At 42.5% G+C, this 11,564-nt stretch overlaps 1 protein-coding gene across 1 annotated transcript in view; it reads right to left on the minus strand.

Moving 5' to 3' along the window:
* Positions 1-7,621, minus strand: part of opn7d (opsin 7, group member d) — a 44,225-nt gene extending 36,604 nt beyond the window's left edge. The window contains exon 1 of the mRNA XM_072681075.1: positions 7,183-7,621. The gene's annotated coding sequence lies outside the window, so the exon portion shown is untranslated. The remainder of the gene's footprint in view (positions 1-7,182) is intronic.
* Positions 7,622-11,564: the final 3,943 nt, after the last annotated feature.

Consider the following 11,564-nt stretch of genomic DNA (forward strand, 5'->3'; position numbering starts at 1 on the left):
AGCATCCACAGGTGATGCTGCCACCCCCATGTTTCACAGTATTTGTTGAGAAATGGACAGTTTCAGGTTTGTGCTACACATAGTATTTAAAATCTTGGCCTATTTGCCCCATTTTTGTCTCATCTGACCACAAATCTGAACAGATCATTTGACCGGACCTCATTTCCAGTTTCCAATAGGCCCACATGATCTCATAAAAAGTGGTGCTATGAAATTATAACATTTTGGGAAATGGACCACACCTCAATTAACCGGACTCCTCTTCTTTCAGCATATACATACCCTCCAGTTCTACCTCAACTTCATGACAAAACATCTTTGCACCCACCACTACCCCCCCCCCCCCCTTCACATCTTTCAACACTCACCTAAGCTACCAGGCTGGGGCAGGCTTCACCAACCCTCCACAAACCAGCCTGAACTCCATCCCGATAGCGGTTCTTCTATTGCATCTCTCAAAAGAAGTTTACTTTGAAGTGTTGTAGTGCTTGAAAATGAAATAAATGTGATGCAATGAAGACCTTCAGGGCTGCTGAATGCTGACACTGAGAAACTGTCTTTGTGGTGCTGAGGAGGGGTAACAGATAAGCAGCCCCGACGTGGGCCTGGATTCATTTTGAAAGCAGTCGGCAAGAAATTGCAATCGTCTGCTCGCATCCCTCTTTCCGATGCTGAAAGACGCATGCAGAGAAGAGGGCCTGTACATACAGAATTGCTTTAGGGCCGAGACAGTTTGAGACGATGGTTAAAGACGGAGATTCCATTTAAAAACAATTCCAGTCAGCAATGATTTCATTTCCTTAACATGGAGCATTGCAACCAGCGCATGCTGGCTTTAAAAGCAATGTTTGGACATTGATAGAGCACTTTTGCTGGTCGCTTACAATATAGTGGGGGGTCTTAAGGAAGCATTAGAGCTGTGGGTGTGTGCTAGGTCCAGTAAATGACCTCGAGACCAATTGCATTGGCTGTGTTTGAGGACAGACTCTCATGAGATTTCGCTGTCTGTCTGCCCCTCGCATACAGCAATTTTAGCCCCCATTTAACCATTTTCCTTTCTGGCATTTGGGGCCTAGATAGGAAAACCAATCCCATCCCTTTCAAACTTAAGCAATTTGACTTAATTAAATTGAATCGCAACAACAATCCAGTGCTGGTTGGCCTCTACATTTGTCCAAGGTGGGAGGTAATGGCAACCATAATCACAACCTGGAGGGCTGATGTCCAGCGTGCCCCTGTAGTATAATTATATAGTTTCTTGCTCCAAGGTATCTCATCTTCCTTATTAGCCAACAAGCTCTTCCTGAGTTGTGGTGGTGTTAAACTAGAGAAAACATTAAAACATGCAGTGTCCTTCTCAGACATTTGGAGATAGGACTCCTCTATGATGCTACACTGTTAAAAGTATAAGATCTTTGAGGAATGTTGGAAGTTCTTCAATTTGAAACTGTGGAGAAGCCTTTTAAGGTGCTTTGAGGAGCCTTCAAGGAACCCTTTTCTTCTATAAACCCTACCTTGAAGGTTCCTCAAAACACCTTAAGAGGTTTCTCCACAGTTTCAAATCGAAGAACCACCAAAGGTTCCTTTAAGATATTATACCTTTATCAGTGTATATTCAGTTAGGGCCTGCCCCTGATGATAAATCAGAGCAATGGTGAAGAGAGTCCTCAGAGGGGTGCTAGGCCTAAAAGTATGCTTGCACAATGTCATAAATCCCAAATGGTTAAGCCATTTGCACAGTTGTAAGTGGCATGTATTAAAAAAAAATAATAATAAAATGCTTCCATTTAGTAAACTTGTGTCCCACTCCTACTTGCCTTGACAGGTGGACTAGGAACTTATCAGAAATGTCCACACATGTCAGAACTTGCTAAGCTTTAGGATCATTTTTTGGACTTCAGGAGCTACAAATGCTACAAATGCTCCCTCATTTACTCCTCACTTCTCATTTACTGTGGCGTTAATGGCTTGAGGGTCAAGCACAATTGGTCCCTCAGTGCTGGCTGCCACTGCTGAAGAAATTGGTGTAATTTCTAGGGGCTTCATTCTTGTGTTCCACAGTGGTATCATACTGTAGGCTACTGTAGGCTCTTTAATCTGCTGACAGATTTCTATGATAGTATGAATTCATACATATACGATTAAATTGCACCCCAAGAAACATTTACACGATTCACAAGGAGCTCCTGTACATATTTTATGACTCACAAGGACTTTGGCTTGGGTGAAAAAAGCCCACAGATGTTTTTACAAGCCTATTTACCACCCTGTTATTTTTCCTCAAAATAAAACACACTTGGTGGGCCCATGAAAAAATTATGAACTCTGCATTTACTGGCGGATTTATGTCATTGTGATGGGGCTTACAGTAGCTATGTAGAATAGCTTAGCTTGTTTATAGCACTGTAACAAAGAGATTGTAATGATCTTACCAGATAATGTTGCTGTCCTCTCTGGGTCCTCTGAGTGTCCAATCAGCTCAGTGTGCGGTTTGCCAAAGGCATGAGCCTTTTCGCTATCACTTCTGTATTCTCCAGATGCAGACTTTGCGTTTTACTAGTGGTCTGGGTGTATGTCAATTCTTGGGACATGAGTCAAGACTGTTACATCACAGTTTTGGGGTTTTGGAATCGGCCTGATTCCCTTGAAAGAGGACACAAGACTGTTTGTCACTTACATGTACTAAAATCTTTGGTTACTCCAAAACCATTAAATTCTACTTTTTATTGCAGGGCACCTTCAATGGAATAAGGTTCTATAAAGCCTTGACATTTTTCCTCTATATGAGATACGGTAGGATATTTGATCTCTGAGTGTGCTCCAAATCTCTTGCTTGGTTTCCTGGTCAGGGTGACATGACTCATCCAGTCACTTCTGGTCTCTTATATAAAACACACATTCAGGCTCTTACTTTGCCACGTTCTCTCCATCAACTCGTGACTAAGATCTGCCTTGAGAAATGTAACATTACATTTTATTATTATTATTATATTGCTAAATTGTAAGATTGCAACTTTCGCTCCTCTCCTGTTTCATCACCTCATCTGCAAATGGGATGAACATGTACACTGACAGCATTTGACAGTGCTGCTCGCTGGCGACAGTAGGGCTTTCCCCTGGTCACAGCCTACAGGATTAATAACCTGCCAGGGCAGCCAAAGGCATTAGCATCCATTTCCAATACATGCACAAACAAGTCTCCAGGGTAGTTCTTTTCTTACGCCGCTAATATTACCAGGGTCATTTGGCTGCAGCCACATACGATGTCAACAGATGGATTCTGATGAAGAAGTAGAAGAGGTTAAAGTAATTTGTCAAATCAGGATAGCTAATGCCCGCAGTGCTTGCTCTGCAGTGTGGTGTGGTCTCATTAAAACATTCTGGATGATCTACTGGATTGGAAGTAGACCTAAGGGAGCATCATTTCCCTTTGGAAACGATGGAAAGATGTTAAAGCGCTGGCTCAGGCAAAAATCACATTTACACAATTCTTCCTTTGCCTCCAAATGTAATTAATCAACCGAGTCTTTTTCACATTTGATGTCTGAAGTTCGCTTCTTTGGTTCTGAGTCTCAAAACAATGGCAATAGTCTTTAATAACGAGCATATACCTGGAAATATGTATTTAGAAGCTATTGCAAAGGTGCACTTGCAGCCTGTCGGCTATGTTGTTTGTTGGTGGTGTCACCAATTGCTTCTTTAGTTTTGCCGTGGATCTACAAGACTAATACAAGTTGCTAACAAGGTAACCTAGTATCCCACCAGTTGGTCTTAAAACATGTCAAGTAGTCTCAAAATAACTAAAACACTTCAAAGACTGTAACTGCAGCCTGTTGGCTAGGTTGTCGCCATTAACAAAAAAAATGGATTGAGCACCAGGCTCCTGTCTGCCAGTGTTGGAAAATACAAAGTTAACAGGTCAGCAAAATCTGACACTGAGGTATATACTGCCAACAGCGTGGTAGCCAGGCCCTCTGTGCCTTTTGTGTCTGACCCCTCATTTAAAAGCTAAATACTGCAGCATCACGGCAGCTGTAGTAAACTGCAAGCAAGACTCACTCAAATTGTTGAGGTCATGGCACTTACCAGCTTTAATGGCACCCATAATGAGTGGATTCAGTGTCACTGATCAGTATCCATAAAATATCACATACTTTCAAGAAATACTGTGTCAGCATTTAATGTGATGAAGCAGGCACTGGAAAACTGTTGTGCCTGTTGAGTAAATATGCGCCGGATTTGCTGCATAATTGATGAGTTTACACACTGGATATGACAAATACCAAACTAATCACCAGCTCAGAAATTACCCTGCCTAAAAGCATTAGTGTTCCTCTAGCTCTCTCCTCTGGATAATGACAGGAAAATTAAATGGTTTGTTGAATCAGAAGGACGAATTTCGGGCTGTCTGAGCTCTGGTCCACATTCACTGTCGTTTAGCTTGGAATGACGTTAGTCCGGCTTTTCTCCAGCCCCTCAGGACTGCAACAGATTTTGCTGGGCCAAGAAAAAAACATCAGTTCTTACATCAGTGGCTTCATTTGTTATTTTTGAGGAGTTTCATTTGCAGACATTGTTGCTGATTAGAGCTCTAATGACCAAGTAATTGTCTGTTATGGGTTTACTAGGAAAATGTCCCTGTGCCGTAATGAGGATACCTCCTGATGTTTCAAACGTGTTAACAGCTGGAAGCTAAAGAGGCCTTTTTTCTGTTGATGTATACAGTATGTCTCGTGCGCATCCTCATGCTCAGTGGCATAAAACTCTGAATCCGTGTTTTTCTGGATTACTGGCACAATAAAGTTTGCTGTAAGAAAGGGTAAAAGAAATAGAGGGTACAAATATGGTCATTTGTTTTTAAGGGGTGCAGTTTTTAAAGGCAGGCTGAATTTATCGAGCATTAGTTATGCCTCCATGTCTAGGCTGCAAGCCAGCATGTCCATCCAATTGAGAGGATGTGGCATGTGCAAGTCATTGCACCAAAAAGCAAATTGAGACCAAAGCCCAACAGTTGTCACAGTTGTCAAGAGGACTCAGCCCGGATGTGAGGTTCCTGCTCAGGTCAAGCTTTCCGGCTAGGGCGTTTCTTCAGCGAGTTTTCCTTCAAAAATGTGATGCTGAGAAAGTAGGTCAGTATATGTGCACACACACACACACACACACACACACACACACATACACACACTCCCTTTATCTTACTTTGAGCCAAAGCACCATTCAAGGGAAAGCAAACGAAGAGGACGAAGAGGGCATGTTGTCCTCTGTATCTTGTTTCGTCTCAGGACGACAGATAGCAAAGAATAGTGACGAATGCAAGCATCAGCAAAATCAGTTCTCGAAGGTCCCACAACCCTTGTCCACATCTGGATCCCTGATACCTAAAGCCTTGTTCACTGCTCTAGGACCTCTGCAGTCTTAAAACATAAAACCAAAGAGCTTTTCAAGAGCTGTTATTGTAAATGATGTGCAAGTGTGAAGAACCTCCGAAACACTGAAGACTCTCCATAAAATGTAAAGCTTCTATACCAATTAGAGATGTTTCCTAGAACCATTCGTCCAAGGCAAGATCCTTTCATGCCTGGAATATAGTATACAATATTTTAGACATTCCTCTGTCTCAGACTCAGTGCTATAATACAGTACAACTGTTCCCGTGCTTCAAAACCTGTCCTGGAATTTGCTCCAAAATGTGTACTAAAAAAACCCTGGTAACTAGAATATGGTACTCTGCTCCAAACTCTTTAAGAACATCTGCCTACTCCATAGCCTTTACTAGGAACCTTTGCCTGCTCCAAAACATGTACTATGAATCTCTACCTCCAAAACATGTACTGCAAGCATCTTCCTATTCTAAAAAAAAATGGTATTAGGAACATCTGCTTACTACAGAACATGTACTCTGACCTTCTACTTATTCCAAAGCCTGTACCATGAACCTCTGTCTAATCCAAACCCTGTACTAGAAACATCTGCAGACCCTAAAACCTGTATTAGGAACATCTGCTTACTCCAAACCATGTACTAGAAACATCTGTCAACCCTTAAACCTGTATTAGGAACATCCGCTTACTCCAAAACCTGTACTAGAAACATCTGCTTACTCCAGAACATGTACTGTGAACCTCTACTTATTCCAAAGCCTGTACCATGAACCTCTGTCTAATCCAAAACCTGTACTAGAAACATCTGCCTACTCTAAAACCTGTATTAGGAACATCCGCTTACTCCAAAACCTGTACTAGAAACATCTGCCAAGCCTTAAACCTGTATTAGGAACATCCGCTTACTCCAAAACCTGTACTGGAAACATCTGCTTACTTCAGAACATGTACTGTGAATCTCTACTTATTCCAAAGCCTGTACCATGAACCTCTGTCTAATCCAAAACCTGTACTAGAAACATCTGCCTACTCTAAAACCTGTATTAGGAACATCCACTTACTCCAAACCCTGTACTAGAAACATCTTCTTACTCCAGAACATCTACTGTGAACCTCGACTTACTCCAAACCCTGTACTAGAAACATCTGCCAACCCTAAACCTGTACTAGAAACATCTGCCAACCCTAAACCTGTATTAGGAACATCCGCTTACTCCAAACCCTGTACTAGAAACATCTGCCAACCCTAAAACCTGAATTAGGAACATCCACTTACTCCAAACCCTGTACTAGAAACATCTGCCTACTCTAAACCTGTATTAGTAACATCCGCTTACTCCAAACCCTGTACTAGAAACATCTGCCAACCCTAAACCTGTATTAGGAACATCCGCTTACTCCCAAACTTGTACTAGAAATGATGGGGGGGGGGGGGGGCAAAAATGGAGATAAGAGATAAGGTAACTTCCCCTCTGCATCAAAACATGTGTAGGCATGCTGCTGGCAAAACATGCCTCTGGTTACTCCAAAATCTGTGCTACAATATGGTGACTTATTATCTTCTCCAGAACTAGTTGCAGAATTACCATCTTCCAAAATTGATATGCTAGAAACCTCTGGATACTCCAGAACCTGTCCTAAAATATGTTAACACACCTTCTTCTCCAAAACCAGCGCAGGAGCATCATATATAACTAGTTCTTGACTCCAGAACTTCCTCAAAATATGTAACAGTAACAGTGTTGAAGGTTCTAGTTCCTGTGAGCTATGATTACGGCTTCAGGGCAAGCTTCCAACTTACCTTCCAGGGACAAACCGGGTGTCCTCAGTTGCACTCATGGAGGCCAGGGGGGGCTCCGGGACAAAGTAGCGACAGCCACACTCCAACAGGAGAGATGAGAAGAACAGGAGAGAGCGGGATTGTGTCCATCCGAGGTGGAAAGCTGCCGGAGCGCTGGAGCAAGGAGACTGGGGGAGCGTGCATAAGCCCAACGAATGGAGAAATGTGTGTGGCCGGACTCACACACATAATACACTCGCAGCTCTGCCAGACGGTTGAGGAGACAGGTGCAGACATACAGGCATACTTACAGAAAAGATGAAGTGGCTTCACAGAATCTGACATGAACAAAGTTTCCAAAGGTTGTTTGATTGATTTTTTTTTTTTTTTGATTTTTTAAAAAATCCTCATAGTGGATAAGAGTCTGGAGTAATGATGGTCCAAGTGAAGAGAGACAGAGAGAGCACCACACTGAGGCTTTTCTCCCTCTGACAGCATGGGCTTGCTCATTTTCCACTCTCTCTCTCTCTCGCGCTCTCTCGCTCTCTCACGCTCATCTCTCCTCACCCTCCCCGTGTGTCGTCTACCTCTCTCACTCACTCTCTCACTAATTTGTCTCTTCTGCATGGTTGCTGTTGCTTGTGTGGCTTTTCCCAGTGTCTCATTCAGCATTTTTACAGTTGAAGCACGAGACCAGTACTGTACAGTATGTTGAGAATAAAAAGTCTGTCAGTTTCAGGAAGACATGATGGATCTCCTACCTTAAGAATGAAGCTGCTTGTTATAACAGGTGTCATAAGCACTCTTGACAGTCGCTCATGGCAGCTATCCTGGCACGGATACTCGGACTGACACATGTCATGTCAGTAACTAGGTTTGGGGTGAGAGCAGTTGGCGGTGCTTTCATAGTGGCTGGGAAAGTCCTCTCCTTGTATTACATGTCTTTACTTCTAATCTAATGAACATTTTCTTTATAATATGGGGCATATTGCAATATTTCAGGTTTTGGCAAATTATACTGTAATATTAGACTTAAAAACAATAAAACAAAGTTGCTTATATAAGCCCATCCCAAAATGAACGAACTAACTAACTAACTAACTAACTAACTTCTCGCTTATGGAGGCTCTTGAGGAGGGATTTAGTGTCATTGTGCATGACAGAGATATCTTGGGTAGTTCAATTCTGTGGCAACCCTCAGTCAAATCCAGAATTTAAGGGAAAGGACTCCCCAGAGGTGCAACACTGCTGGCAGCTTTAGCCATGTCATTGTGTAGCATGGCCTATAGCCTACAGCCTACATATACCTTATGAACATGTAGCTGCTAATTTACACACTAAAATTTCATTATTACTACAAATAGGTTATAAGGTTGGATATCGTCACTTTTTTGGAGGTGGGGGCAGTGCGTAAATCGAGAAGCCACTCCCATATTAATCATTTTTAGAAGGATAACATGGAGAAGGCTGTCAAGTCAAGTCAAGTCAAGTGGGTTTTTATTGTCATTTCAAGTATATACACAGTACACAGTAAAACGAAACAACGTTCCTCCAGGACCATGGTGCAACATAGACAGTGCATACAAAACACAAGTGCAACACAATACAAGTGCAGAGAGTGTGTGTGTGTGCATGGAACAGGAAAAAACATCAGTTCAGTCTCTGGAGTTGAGAAGTCTGATGGCTTGGGGGAAGAAACTATTGCAGAGTCTGGTCGTGTTGGACCGGATGCTGCAGTACCTTCTTCCTGATGGCAGGAGGGAGAACAGACTGTGTGAAGGGTGGGTGGAGTCGTCCACAATGCTGGTTGCTTTGCGGATGCAGCGGGTGGTGTAAATGTCCATGACGGAGGGGAGAGAGACACCGATGATCCTCTCAGCTGTCCTCACAATGCGTTGGAGGGTCTTGCGGTCAGAGGCTGTGCAGGTCCCAAACCAGGCAGTGATGCAGCTGCTCAGGATGCTCTCTATGGTCCCTCTATAGAAGAGGGTGAGGATGGGTGGAGGGAGACTGGCCTTTCTCAGCTAGCTTTCTCAGCTGGGGATCAAAACTGCTTCTCTAACATTTAGGCCAGATTATGTGCATGAAAACATACTACTAGTAGAAGCTCCCTGGTCCTGATGTGATTTTACTGCAGGTGTGAGAGTCTTATTGAAGATACATAAAAAAATGTCATTACAGATCAAATCTGAATAAGACTTATGATAGCAGAACGCAGTTAGACTGTTGAGTTGTATGTCCACAGATGACGGTTGGGACTGGTTCAGGAAAAAGAATGTGCCACACACAGACTTGGCTGGCCAGCTGGTTGGTGCAGGCGGGTGTTTTGTGTCTGCAGCCTCTGATGTGTGCCTCCTCTCTCTCATTCTCTTTCCACCAGCTGGTGAAAGCAGGGTTTTTTCAGCCTGAGGGGTTTGGGCAGGCTGTACCCAGCGCCCGCAGAAAAAACTCATACCCTGCTCTCCAGGCACGAGATCAATAAATGCAGGTTTACCTGGTGAGCCGGAGATGGACAGGCTGCTCTTAGGGCACACTGAGGGAATTGGTTTTCCTGAGCCTTTTGCGGAAACCAATAACAGCAATCCAGTCCAAAGCTTTGTAGAAATATTTGCCCTATTATTTGAGTCACATGTTTAATTAATGTTTTATGTAACAACATTGACAATGTGACAATCTGCCCATCTAGTCATCACAATCTGGCTCTTGTCAAAGTGGCTCAGATTCTTATGCTTGCCTGTTTTCCCTGCTTCCAACACATCAGCTTTAAGAACTGGCAGTTCATTTGCTGTCTAATGTGTAATTCGTGCCACTGTTATCAGGTATTTAATGTTATTCACTTTACCTGTCAGCGGTTTTAATTTTATGGCTGATATGGTGTTTATTTATAATGATTTTTGAACATAAGACAGGCAACGTTAAAACCAAGAGCTGTTTTAATGCCAAGCATCACGTAAAAGACAACTGAAGAGGAGAATTATCATAAGTTTGGTTGCTCAACTTAGAAATAGAAATACATTAGAAAGACTAAACAGCTTTCTGTGGGTTTTGCTCTTATTTTGAGCTCATTTTCCAACACAGTGGAGGAATTATCCCTATTAGGAATTATAATAGGCCTGCCTTGTCCAAATGACTTACTGTGACAGTAACTGTGCTTACACTAATGATAAGCTACCCGGATCTTGTCAGTTATCTTATTAATCAAGTCTTCATGTAGATCGGTAGCATGCTCCAACTTCTGAGATCAGATTTTGACACTGTCAGAAGTGGTCAGTCTACGTTGTGTCAAAATGTCTTGATGAATGGACCAATAGAAATGCTTTGTACACTGACTTCCACTGAAAGCTACAAAGGTTTTCTCCCTCTCCTGTAAAGTTGCTGTTTTGGAGATACATGGTTTTTGCATGAAGATTGACTGGTAAAGGAACTCTATGTTAGTAAGAAAACTATGGAAAGAAGTTTGAATATGTGCTACATGTGGATTAGGAACCTTGCTAACAGTTTCACTGCACTACAATCGGGGGAATGACCCCTATTGGATCTGGAACCTCAGGCCTATGCTTATAAAAATAAAGGCGAGCGATGCCTTAGAAGAACCATTGAAAAATGGTAATCAAGTGAAGGTTCTTTAGATGCTTCTTTACGCAACCAAACATGGTTCTTCCATGCCATCACTCAAAGAACCTTTATTTTCAGAAGTGCATTTTGTCCAAGTAACTTTGTCTTCAGTGTTTTGTCTCCATCTGTTGTTCTGAAGGTGTCCTACAATCGGGGGAATGACCCCTATTAGATCTGGAACCTTAGGCCTACACTTGTCTTCAGGTTTTGGGTTCATCTGTTGTTCTGAAGGTGTCCTATAGGTGCAGGACAATTTCACAACACTACAATCGGGGGAATGACCCCTATTAGATCTGGAACCTTAGGCCTACACTCTTAAAATTAAGATGGTTCTTTAAGCGTTGCCATAGAAGAACCACTATTGTCTAGATCTCTATTACAAACAAATCAAACATGGTTCTCCCATCCTGTCACTCAAAGAACCTTTATTTTCAGAAGTGCATTTTGTCCAAGTAACTTTGTCTTCAGTGTTTTGTCTCCATCTGGAGTGGACGAACAACGCAAGGGGACAGAAGCCTTTTCTCTGGCCTGGGAGGACTTCAGGTCCAGGCTCGGGGAGCAGCAGAAGTTCATCACACCTGTATGCACCTGGTTTGATAAGTCTCAGTTATGGCAACAGCAGAGTGACCTGAGCTATCCTCAGGTTTGCTGAATTCCTTTGCATTAAAACAAAATTCTTGGTAAATTCAACGTCTGTCAGCATAGAAATTAAAGTTGTTTATGTGTTTTTTTTGTTTTCTCTCTTTTTGGGATGGTTTTGGTGTAAAATGAAATTCTAAAGCAGTCCA

Source organism: Salminus brasiliensis, chromosome 6 (genome assembly GCF_030463535.1).
Source record: "Salminus brasiliensis chromosome 6, fSalBra1.hap2, whole genome shotgun sequence".
Taxonomy (NCBI): Eukaryota; Metazoa; Chordata; class Actinopteri; order Characiformes; family Bryconidae; genus Salminus; species Salminus brasiliensis.